Here is a 10,740-nt window from a genome sequence, read left to right on the forward strand (position 1 = left end):
TTAAAAGGGGAAGGGACCATGTGCTCCAAAGGGCACTCACAAGCTTGTACCTCCCATGAAGGCCCTTCGCCCGGACCGCCTGGCCAGTGGTTCACTGCGTTGCATTTCATCATGTCTTGGGAAGAGTTGCCTTCATCACGCCATCCATCACTGCACTATGGAACACTTACCTTCAAGGATCCTAACATCTCCAGTGCTGTGCCTGTCCTGGGAGCGTGAGTGTGTGAGTGTGCCCCCCCTTCCTTTGAGCTTAGCTATCAGTATAATAAACGTGCTGCTTTCTGCCAAACTCTAGTGGGTCATTAGTCCTCCCTAAGCTTACTAGCTGACCCAATTTCTGGTAACAGTGTCTGGGACCGGAGATACTGGCTAGTGTCATTCAGTTGCACAATCCAAGGAGCGGCTGGCCAAAAGTACTCACTCACATAGCTGGGAGAAGCTTACATGCTAGAGGCTGTGCGTGAACAGCCTGGGTGTGGGGGTTCTCACAGCGGAGCAGGGTAAGGCTGGCTCCCAGAGTCGAGGATTGGAGTGACCTAGCAGATCGCTGGCCAGATAACACCAGGGGAACGTCACACTGTCTCAAATTTGTTTTTAGCTGAAGTCAGTACTTGGAAATGACATCACTTGCTTCTTGATGGTTATAAAAAAGTAAACTCTGTTAGAGTTCATTGTTCACATCTGCCTGACCACGTTGGAGCCCATCAACATGGGTCTAAGCACCCCTGGGATTAGCCTGTTTGTAAGTATCTTGATCAAATGCTTATAAATGTTTTGTTACTTTTCAGATGTAGTAAATTGCTTATTTCTGAGGCTTTTTAGGCATGTTTAGAGCAACTATATTAGTACACTGGGATTTAATAAAGGAATTTATGGTTAAATTAGTGTTTGGTTTCCCATATTAATAATTTCAAATATTATTAATAATTCCAACACATGGCAAAAGGGCAGGAGCTGGACTCCCAGGGAGGGAGTCTGAGAGGCATTTAAGTGAGAGGGATGTAAAGGCAGACCCAAGGAAGTCAGAAGTGGGCTTTTGTTTATACTTTTATGCTGGGATTTTGTTAGCGGATTCCAGGGGAGGGTCTTGAGAAAGTTTAAAGAGGCTGTGAGGGGAAGGACTGAGAGACTGAGTAGGAAGAAACCCAGGGAAGCAGTAGCAAAGAGTTGGACTGAGCATTACTTCGCTGCTGGTTATAGGGTCACTGGGCTGAAACTTGGTTGTAGTGAGAGGGCCCGGGTTTCCCTACCAGCAGTTGTATGGTGGTGTGAGGCTGGAGAAGGGCACAAGGATGACAGCCCTCAGAAAAGGGAGTCAGGACCATGGGGCCCAGAGTCCTGGCCAAAGATCTGATAGAAGGTATTAGACATTGTTTCATTGGAATTCTTGTTACCCTGAAAAGAGCGGATTAAATTGTGACCTGGCCAGAGGGCCAACTCCTAGGAAGGTGGACCACTGGAAGACCAGAGCAGCCATCCGAATGGGGTGCTGCTGGAAAGGGAGAGAGTTGCTACACCACCTCTGGCCATCAGGAGGCACTGCAGCAGTAAGTCCACTCCTTCACAGTGAGAATAAGGACATTGAAAAGAACCTAAATGATTTATTTGTATTGGGTTTTCACTGCAAAGGATGTTGTGGAGATTAATAATCTTTTCGGGTAATACAGTTTAGGCACTGTCAGACTAAGGTGTCAAAAATTAGGTGCAAGAATAAAGTAATAAAGATCAATAAGTCACCAGGACCTGATGGTATTAATTTGAGAATTCTAAGGAATTAATTGGCTGAGCAGCTAACAAAAATATGAAATCTCATTAAAATCAGCTACTATTCCAAAAGATTGGAAGCTAGCAAATGTTGTATATGCCATACGATTTTCAAAATTCACTAGGAATGATCCTGGCACTTATAGACCCATGATCCATACTTCAGTAAAAGAGAATTTGGTTGAAGAAATAATTAGATTTTAAAAAAGGACATACCAGCATGGCTCTGTAAAAGAAAATCTCTCTAGCCTACTAGAATTGTTTTGACAATGTCAACAAAATAGTGGATGAAGGAGAAGACAAAGAGTTGGCATAATTTATTTGGACTTTCAATGAGCTTTTGAAAAAGTTCCTAACAAGATGCTATTAGGCAAACTAAGAAGTCATGGGTTTGGAGGTAAAGTTTTGCCATAGATTAGTAACTGGCTAAGAAAAAGAAAAGAGTATAAATAAATGGTCAATTTTCAATATTGTGAGTGGCTAACATTAGGGTTCCTAAAAATCTGCTCTGGGGCTGGTTTTAATGCGTTAATAAATGATCTGTAAATGAAAGTAAGGCGGCTAAGTTTATAGGTGACAAAGATTATTAATGTTTTTCAAGATTAGGGAAGATTGTGAGGAACTCCAAAGGGACCTAATAAATCAGGTGAATGGGCAGCATGATGGCAGATGTAATTCAGTATCGACAAATGGAAGGTAAAGTTAGTTGCCAGGAATGACTTTGAACTACTTAGATATATTTCTGAGTTTTAAATTAACTGTAGGTTTCAGGGTAGCAGCCGTGTTAGTCTGTATCCTCAAAAAGAACAGGAGTACTTGATTTGTTAGTCTCTAAGGTGCCACAAATTAACTGTAATCACTCATGAAAAAGATATGAGTGTCATTGTGGATAGCTCATTGAAAACCTCCTCCCAATGTGCAGTGATTAAACCCACCCCCCACCAATGTTAAGTTTTCTCTTAGTTGTGCTGAAAGGCAGCAAAAGTGAAAGTTCACTAAATTGTATTTTCTGGCCAAAATCGTATTAAGCAACCATCAGTTTTAATTGCCAAAATAATTTGGAGCCACTTTATATTAAGCAATATTAATAAGTTTCCTTGTATAAGATTTAAAATGTTTTTATAAAGTAATAAAGACCTATTTGAAATACTTTTTCAGAAGGGTTGAGGTAGGTTTTTAAAGTACGAACATAGCTAAAAACAGATCAGCCGTTTTTAGTTTCAGTTCTGTTTTCTTTAGGTGAGTTGTAAGATGAGCTGTTTCCCTAATTGCAATACATTGACTCTACCATTTGGAGGAGCCTGTGCCACAGAATGATAAACTGAAGTTATCAGGCAAAGAAGAGTCTTCACTTGTGAAACAGTCGGAACACAACCCAGAGGTCCTTGGTCAGTTCAGCTAAATGCTAGATCCTGATTAGATTTATTATGTTTTTAGCATATTAAAGTTTAACATGAGTTAGTGTGACTTTTTGGGCTTTGTGCTGGTTAGTTGAACACCAACTATTCTTCAAATGAAGTGCCACTCACATTTTGTCAGTAGAATGCATGGTTGCTGAATACTTGAGGAGGAAATTGTAGCATTAGAAAATTAGTTCAGCGACACTTCAAGCCATCACGCTTTTTGAAAGAGATGGAGTTTATCATCTTTTTGTAATTTGGTAAGTCTATTCAGTGTTTTCCTATCTGCTTTTTTCATTTCTCTTTACTGCGGCAGCTCCTATGCATCTGTCTTTCTGAGTCATTAGACTCAATTCTGTTGTTAAAAAAACAAACATAAAGTTTCCATAACTTGGAAAGTTGCAGAAGCCCTGAGAAAAAATCTGCTTCTGCAGCTTTCTGTGACATGGAAGCCAGACAGGTTTTATGCTTAAAAGGATCCTTACATTTTTAGATAATAGTGTTGGGTCATAGTTTCTGTACATCAAATGGAACTATATTTCCATAATAGTAATCTTGATTTGATGTTTTCCATAATGGCAGCTAATTGCTTTTACACTGCAAATATTGCCATTAACCTGTGTGGGTACTATACTTAGTTTAAATCTGCACAAATAAATGTTATTTTACTCTTCTGTTACCAAGTCTTATTATTTAAACAGGTACTTTAACTATTTTACTTTCCTTTGCTTCCATTCACACTTTAACTCCCCCTCTCAGCCCCTTGCAGGAATTTTCTGTCTGGCCAACCCAGGTCGGGTGCTCTGAGCATCAGTCAAATAGAGGCTCACTTAAGAGTAAAGAGAATGAACTCCTTTCAGAAGGGTTGAGGTAGTGTTGCTAGTGTTGCCTGCTAACCTGTTCAATGGGGCACCCAGATTTGGAACCCTGTGTGGCAGCAATCTGCTTTGTCACTAGAGCATGGGGTCAGTTATATATTTGTGGACACACACATGCATGTTTCTGTATCTTAAACCTGAAAAATCTTGAAAGTAGTAGAAGTTTCTCTGAGAATTTTACTATTGAATATGAAGTATTTGTAATTTTAACACGAACATCCTTTGCATTTCTTTCCAGTCTTTGTAAATGTGGGCTCCAATTCATCAAACGTTTATGCACATGCTTAGCTTTACTTGTATATGTAGTCCCATTGACTTCAATGATATTACTCATGTGAATACTGTTAAGCAGGTGTGCAAGTGTTTGCACAATCAGAACCTTAGACCAGTACTCACTTCCGCTTGTTGGTTAAAATACCCGTAACTCTTTATTTTAAGAGGAAAATATCAACTTAGTTTCACAAATACCCTGTTTCTTACATGTAAAAAGCTTATAATTTAAAGATGGGAGTCTCAATCTGAAAGCCTCTCTCAGTTAGAGAAAACTGCCATGAATACAGCCAAGTCACTTTGAAAATGAGTTTCTCTCCCCAGTCAGGTTTATCAGATTTAAAATAGTTTTTAATAACTGGCCACAGAATAGAACTCCAGTTGGGGGAGGGGAGAGTGAAATACCTTAGTTTTACATGTAGATTTTCTGATGCGATTTTAATAACAGCTTCCTACCAAAATCAGTATAAAATGCTTGTTTGTAAATGTAGTAGCACTAGATATCACATAATTGACTTTAGATTATTTTAAAGGCCTGCAGTAGAATACTCCTAAACCTAGCAAAATTACTTGTTGCGGAAAATGAGTGCCAGCTATCGGTGTAGCTGAACTGGCATTAATCACAATTTTATGTCAAACTGTAGCCAAGGACAAACTATATATTCAATACTGCTTCAGAAATTGTGGTCAAAGCCTGGTTGGAGCAGGTATTTTGAGATAATTGTCCTTGCTCAGAATTCTCCAGCTGAACCATCATTGCTCCTAACACAGTCTCAAGTATGTAGGGCAAAACCGGGGCCCCTCATTACCAAAACTGCACCTCTGAAAGGATGAGAAGGTGAGTTTCTGTCATTACATTGTCTCAGGAAGAAGATGAAAGTGACATTAGTGAGCTGAAAAGCAAAGAAAATGTACTTGACCGTTATCATTTCTGTATAATACATCAAGAAGGTCTCAGAAAGACAAGGCTGGTTTGCTGCAGTTCACAGAATGTGGAAGTTTCTTTATTGAAGGAATCAGTATCCTCAGAGGAAGATTTATTTCTCAAAGACTCTGCTGTGACAGGATACAGCTGGTTTATTTAATGCAGAAATTGAGGTTTGGCAGTGAGTCTCTCCATCTTCTACAGCAGGCATGGGCGGCAGGTGTCGTAGACAGGGGTAGGCTGTGCCTTCCCAAACAACCTAGCATGGCCCTGCCCATACTCCGCCCCCAGGCCAGGCCCCCCCTGCATTCCAGCGCTCTGGCTTAGGCTGGTCTGCCTCCTGCAGGGACGCAGGGCAGCTGGTGCTAGTGCCACACCGCTGGGAGCACCGGGACTGGCTGCCCCACCTCCCTCGGAGGCAGGGTGGCTGGGAGCACTGGGGCTGGCTGCACGGCTTGGCCGGAGCACCAGGGGTGGGAGCGCTGCTTCCTGGCACATCCCCCTCTAACCTTTAGCTACCCCATCCCTGCACCCTGAGCTACTCCCCCGCCTGCACACAGCCCCTAGCTACCAGCCTCCCTGCATCCTGAGCTACCCCCGTGCCTGCACACAGCCCCTAGCTGCCCCCTGCCTGCCCCCTGAGCACTTTTCAAATTGTTTGAGCTGAACCCCCATCACACACAACCCAGACAGGCTGGGTGGCCTGCTGAGGTGAGTCAGGGGGTGGAGGTGGCACTGCCTTCCTGGACCCTGCTGTGTGGAGCTGGCTCAAGTCCCACTGGCCCCTGCCCCCGACCCCCAATAGAAGTCAAACTATAACTATGCCTGAGGGCCTGGCCCGGAGCCCTGAGTCTGTTTCCCCCCCCCCCCTTTCCTGCTGGGCCCTGGAATTTTTATAGCATATTGAGGGGGGCTTCAGAAAGAAAAAGATTGAGAACCCCTGCTTTAGAAATCATACCCTCACAGAGTGCATTACCCCACCATGTAAACAAGCCCTTAGTTTAATTCTGCCCCTTTTCCTACAGAGGAGGATGGGACAGCCTGGCTCCCATCTAGTTGTTTAAGTATTTCCACTGCTTAAAAATAAAAAAATGAAGGTGATCTGTCAGTAACTTTCTAAGGAACATCCATTCAAAAGTGTGAAACATCAGCCAGAATACCAGGTACACCCAGCTACACTGGACAAGTGCATTTGCTGAATTTACTTGATATGTTGTGAAACTGTTAACGCTGTGAGGCCTGGTCTACATTACAAAGTTAGGCCAACATAAGTCTCCTTGTGTCAACTATCTGTGCATATGTGTCTACATTCCAATTTGTCTCCGGCTGATATAAGCACCCTGTAATGGTGACACAGTAAAACCACCTTTCCCAAACAGTGTGGAGCTGTGGTAACTTACTGAGCTTGATGTGGGGGGAGTGAAGACACTGCACAACCTGTGTCGACTCTAACAGTCCTCTAGCAGCTGTCCCACAATGCCCCATTCCCTGGACACTGACCTCTGTGTCACAATTGTAAACACTACTGCCCAGGGGTCATGGAGACTGGCAGCAATCCCCCCTCTTAAAGCCCACTGCATATTTTTTAAATACCTTTTCCTGATTGCCCATCTTGGCGTGCGTACCTAGCAGCTCTCCCTCATGTGCAACTGCCCAACCAACCATAACAGCTCTACATACTAGACACACTCCTGCCTGGAGTGGACAGGAGATATTGGATCTCCTGGGCCTGTGGGGAGAACAGGCTGTGTAGGCACAGCTACTGGCAAGATGTAGAAGTGTCAACATCTATGAAAAGATTGTCTGGGGATGCAGGCAAAGGAGTACAACGGCTCAGCAGCAGTGTTGCATGAAAGCAAATGAACTGCTGCAGGCATACCACAAGGCCATGGAGGCCAACAATCAAACTGGTGCTGAGTCGCAGACCTGATGCTTTTATAGAATCATAGAACAGGATGGGACCTTGAGAGGTCATCTAGTCTAGTCCTCTGCACTCATGGCAGGACTAAGTATTATCTGACCATCCCTGACAGGTGTTTGTCTAACCTGCTCTTAAAAATCTCCAATGATGGAGATTCCACAAACTCCTTAGGCAATTTATTCCAGTGCTTAACTACTCTGACAGTTAGGAAGCTTTTCCTAATGTCCAACCTAGACCTCCCTTGCTGCAATTTAAGCCCATTGCTTCGTGTCCTATCCCCAGAGGTTAAGAAAAACAACTTTTCTTCCTTCTCCTTGTAACAATCTTTTACGGACTTGAAAACTGTTATCAGGTCCCCTCTGTCTTCTCTTCTCCAGATTAAACCAATTTTTTCAATCTTCCCTCATAGGTCATGACAAGCTGCAGGCTGTACTTGGTGGAGACTCCACCGCTACCATGCATGCTACTGTGGATGTCTCCGAGGAGCCTAAGCCACGGGCCCCTGCCATGAACTGGAAGGAGGACAAGCAGAGAGAGGTGACATGCAGGCAGGGCCGGCTCCAGGCACCAGGCAACCAAGCACATGCTTGGGGCGGCACCTGGTAAGGGGCGGCCAATCTTGGGGTGGCGGGGGGCGGTGCAGCATTCCGCCGGGGGGGGGCGCTCAGGGAGGGGTTCCTGCGGCGCGGCGCTCGGTGGGGGGGGCGCGGGGCATGGCGCTCGGGGGGGGTGTTCCGGTGGCGTGGCGCTCGGTGTGGGGGGCTCGGCGGGGCAGCGCTTTTTTTTTGCTGCTTGGGGCAGCAAAAAAGTTAGAGCTGGCCCTGCATGCAGGGGAGTCCACCTATACCAGGAGCCAGGACCTGCCTGAGACTCCTGCATGGTCTAGCCAGTCCTGCCAGCTGAGCATGGACTAGCCTGTTGAAGGGGAAGGGACCTCAGTTAAGTGTATACCTGTATTTTCCCCTTACAGTGTTTAAATGTAAAAATGGCACCTAACCCATCCCCAAGTTAACAAGACACAGGTATCGACTTTTCGTTGTTTTACTCGTAATAGAAGAGATAGCAATATAACAAACAGGGCCGGCTCTACTGTTTTTGCCGCCCCACGCAGCGCGCTGAATTGCTGCTGCGGACGGCTGGGGCTGTCCGTGTACCCTTAGGGCGGCATGTGCGTTTCCATGTCAGCAGCAGCTTCTGTCTTCAGCCGGAAGACAAAAGCCGCCGAATTGGCACCGCGGGCAGCTGAACACAGAAGCTGCCGCCGAATTGCCGCCGATATGGAAACGCGCGTGCCGCCCTAACGGCACACGGACTGCCCCCGCCGTCTGCGGTGGCAATTCGGCGCGCTGCTTGGGGTGGCAAAAACACACAGACTGCTGCCCCTTGCAGATTGCCGCCCCAAGCACCTGCTTGGAATGCTGGTGCCTGGAGCCGGCCCTGATAACAAACAGAGGTAGGGTTGGTATCTGCTGCTTATGTACATGGGGGTAGATGCCCCTTGTATCCTCCTGAGAGATCTCAATGAAACTTTCATGGAAATACTCTGCAATCCTCTCCTGAGGGTTTCTAGGAATTGGGCATCTTATTTCTTCCCCTGCGGTAGGACCCTCTCCCATGCCATCCTGTGATGAGTTTGGCTGTCTCTTTTGCAGTAAATAAGCTAGCGGCATGCAGGCCCATGTGGCTTCAGGATACCAGTAGCAGCTGTCATCTCTGTGCCTTTTGTTACCCTCAGGAGTAAGATAGCAGCTAAAATCACCACTGCCTGTGAAAAATAGTGCCAATATTCAGTGCCGTTGCACTGTACGTGTACCCATGGAATAGGGACCGGAATTTTATTGTTTCTTACAACTGAAATTCCCTGCCTCGCAGCGGGCCATACTCACCCTGATGGGCTGGAAAGTGGTGAGGTGCTCCAAAGCTGAAGTGTCAATAAGCTTGTCTTGTATTAAAAGTTTTATGGGAATAAGGGAAGGGAGTTTTGAAACTAACCTTTCTCTCTCTGTTGTGACTGTAAGCCCAATGATAGATCTGTTTTTTAATCAGGAGCTGTTGCTGTTATGGGGCCCCTCCACACCCACAGAACACTTGACCCTGATGAGGAGAAAGAAGAGGATTAGAGAGGACATACGGAATGAGGTCCTGCAAGCTGGTGCTGCATCAGACCGTGAACAAAGGGCCTGAGGGCTGATGGTATGGAGAGGGGAAAAGTGGACAGAAGAAATGCCAGCAGGGGGAGGGGGAGATACACCAAGACTTAATAGGAGCAAATTTAAATGCTGCAGACCCTGGTTGACCAACAGGTCCAAATATCCCATACTCACCTTTGCAGACCTTGGAGAACTCCATGGCAGCAGCTCCCTATACCCCCCCCAACATACCATGTGGCATCCTGGGCTACATCCCTATCCTTACCACTCCACAGGGGGACACAGCAAGGAAAACCACAGCTTCACACATACACTGCCCCATGAGAACCACGGCAGGTGTATGTGTAGCCACAATGGACTACATTTGTACACTCAGATGGGCAAAAATGTCAAGCCTAGTGGTTGGAGCAGGAGTTGGTAGCCAGGAATAGGAGCCCAGGGTCAGAGATGGAGTCACAGGCCAGATGCCAGAGATGGAGTCATAAGTTAGGAATTTGAGCCAAGGGTCAGAACTGAGTTACCTGGAGTGAGGCAAGACAGGGCACAAGGCAGGAGCAGGAGCTGTCTCAGCCATGGGCGAATGCTTTGAGGAGCTGCCAAAATACTGCTGCTGCTGGTCTTAAGACTTGATCCGGTGACTCTTTCCACCAATCAGGCAGTGTGGCCACTGGGCAGCCTACTGCATGCCAGCTGCATTTGTTACATTGCTCGGAGACTGGTTCTGCTGCAGACCCTGATTCCTGACAACACCAGTGATACGAGTTAACCAAAGTTTGTAGTGTAGACATGGCCTTAGTCTTTTAAGTTGCTGTAATTCTGTAGCTGAACAACACCCTTCTTTTCTCAGTGCTAGTCTTTCATTCTGTTTGGCTGCAGACTGGACATGATGGCAATGTATCTGTTTGGTTTTTTTTAAACTGTCTTTGCAAAACAAAGGGCTATATACACTGTCATCCTCCCCCCTTCCCCTGTTCCCGCTTCTGCAAGAAAGCTCAGATTCTGAAGAACAGCAAAAATCTATGAAAGACCTCAAATTTGCAATTTCCATGGCACGGATGTGTATTGTCTATAATGATGATGGTCATAAAAGCCAGGGCTCTGAAATAAAAGTGATAATTTCTATCTCAGTTGTTACCTTTTCTTGTTAGTGTTCTGCAACATGATTATGGTGAATGGTGTTGTTTCAAATAAAAATTATCGACTGCTACTGGCTGACTTGTAAAAGACAAAGGCTTGACTATTGGCTAGTGCATAATTCCTCTTTTGCTAACTAGCTTTTGTGATTATTAACATTATTTTGTGACATTCTGGTGGAAGCCTGAAGGGGGAAATGTTATAATTCTTTCACAATTCATTAGTTTGTAGGTGTCTCTGTTATGATGTTTACACAATGAATGACTCATAAGCTAAATGAATATGCCAGCCTAATAGT

The 10,740-nt window shown here is 45.3% G+C and overlaps 1 long non-coding RNA gene across 2 annotated transcripts; it reads left to right on the forward strand.

Moving 5' to 3' along the window:
• Positions 1–476: 476 nt before the first annotated feature.
• LOC128829158 (uncharacterized) lies at positions 477–10,430 on the forward strand. Of its 2 annotated transcripts, none has more exons than XR_008443299.1 (3): positions 477–742; positions 7,568–7,760; positions 9,205–10,430. It is a non-coding gene; the product is annotated as an uncharacterized LOC128829158 (long non-coding RNA). The 2 variants fall into 2 exon arrangements; XR_008443300.1 differs by lacking the exon at positions 477–742 and adding an exon at positions 3,182–3,424.
• The last annotated feature ends 310 nt before the right edge of the window (positions 10,431–10,740 follow it).

This window comes from Malaclemys terrapin, chromosome 1, assembly GCF_027887155.1.
Source record: "Malaclemys terrapin pileata isolate rMalTer1 chromosome 1, rMalTer1.hap1, whole genome shotgun sequence".
Lineage (NCBI taxonomy): Eukaryota > Metazoa > Chordata > Testudines > Emydidae > Malaclemys > Malaclemys terrapin.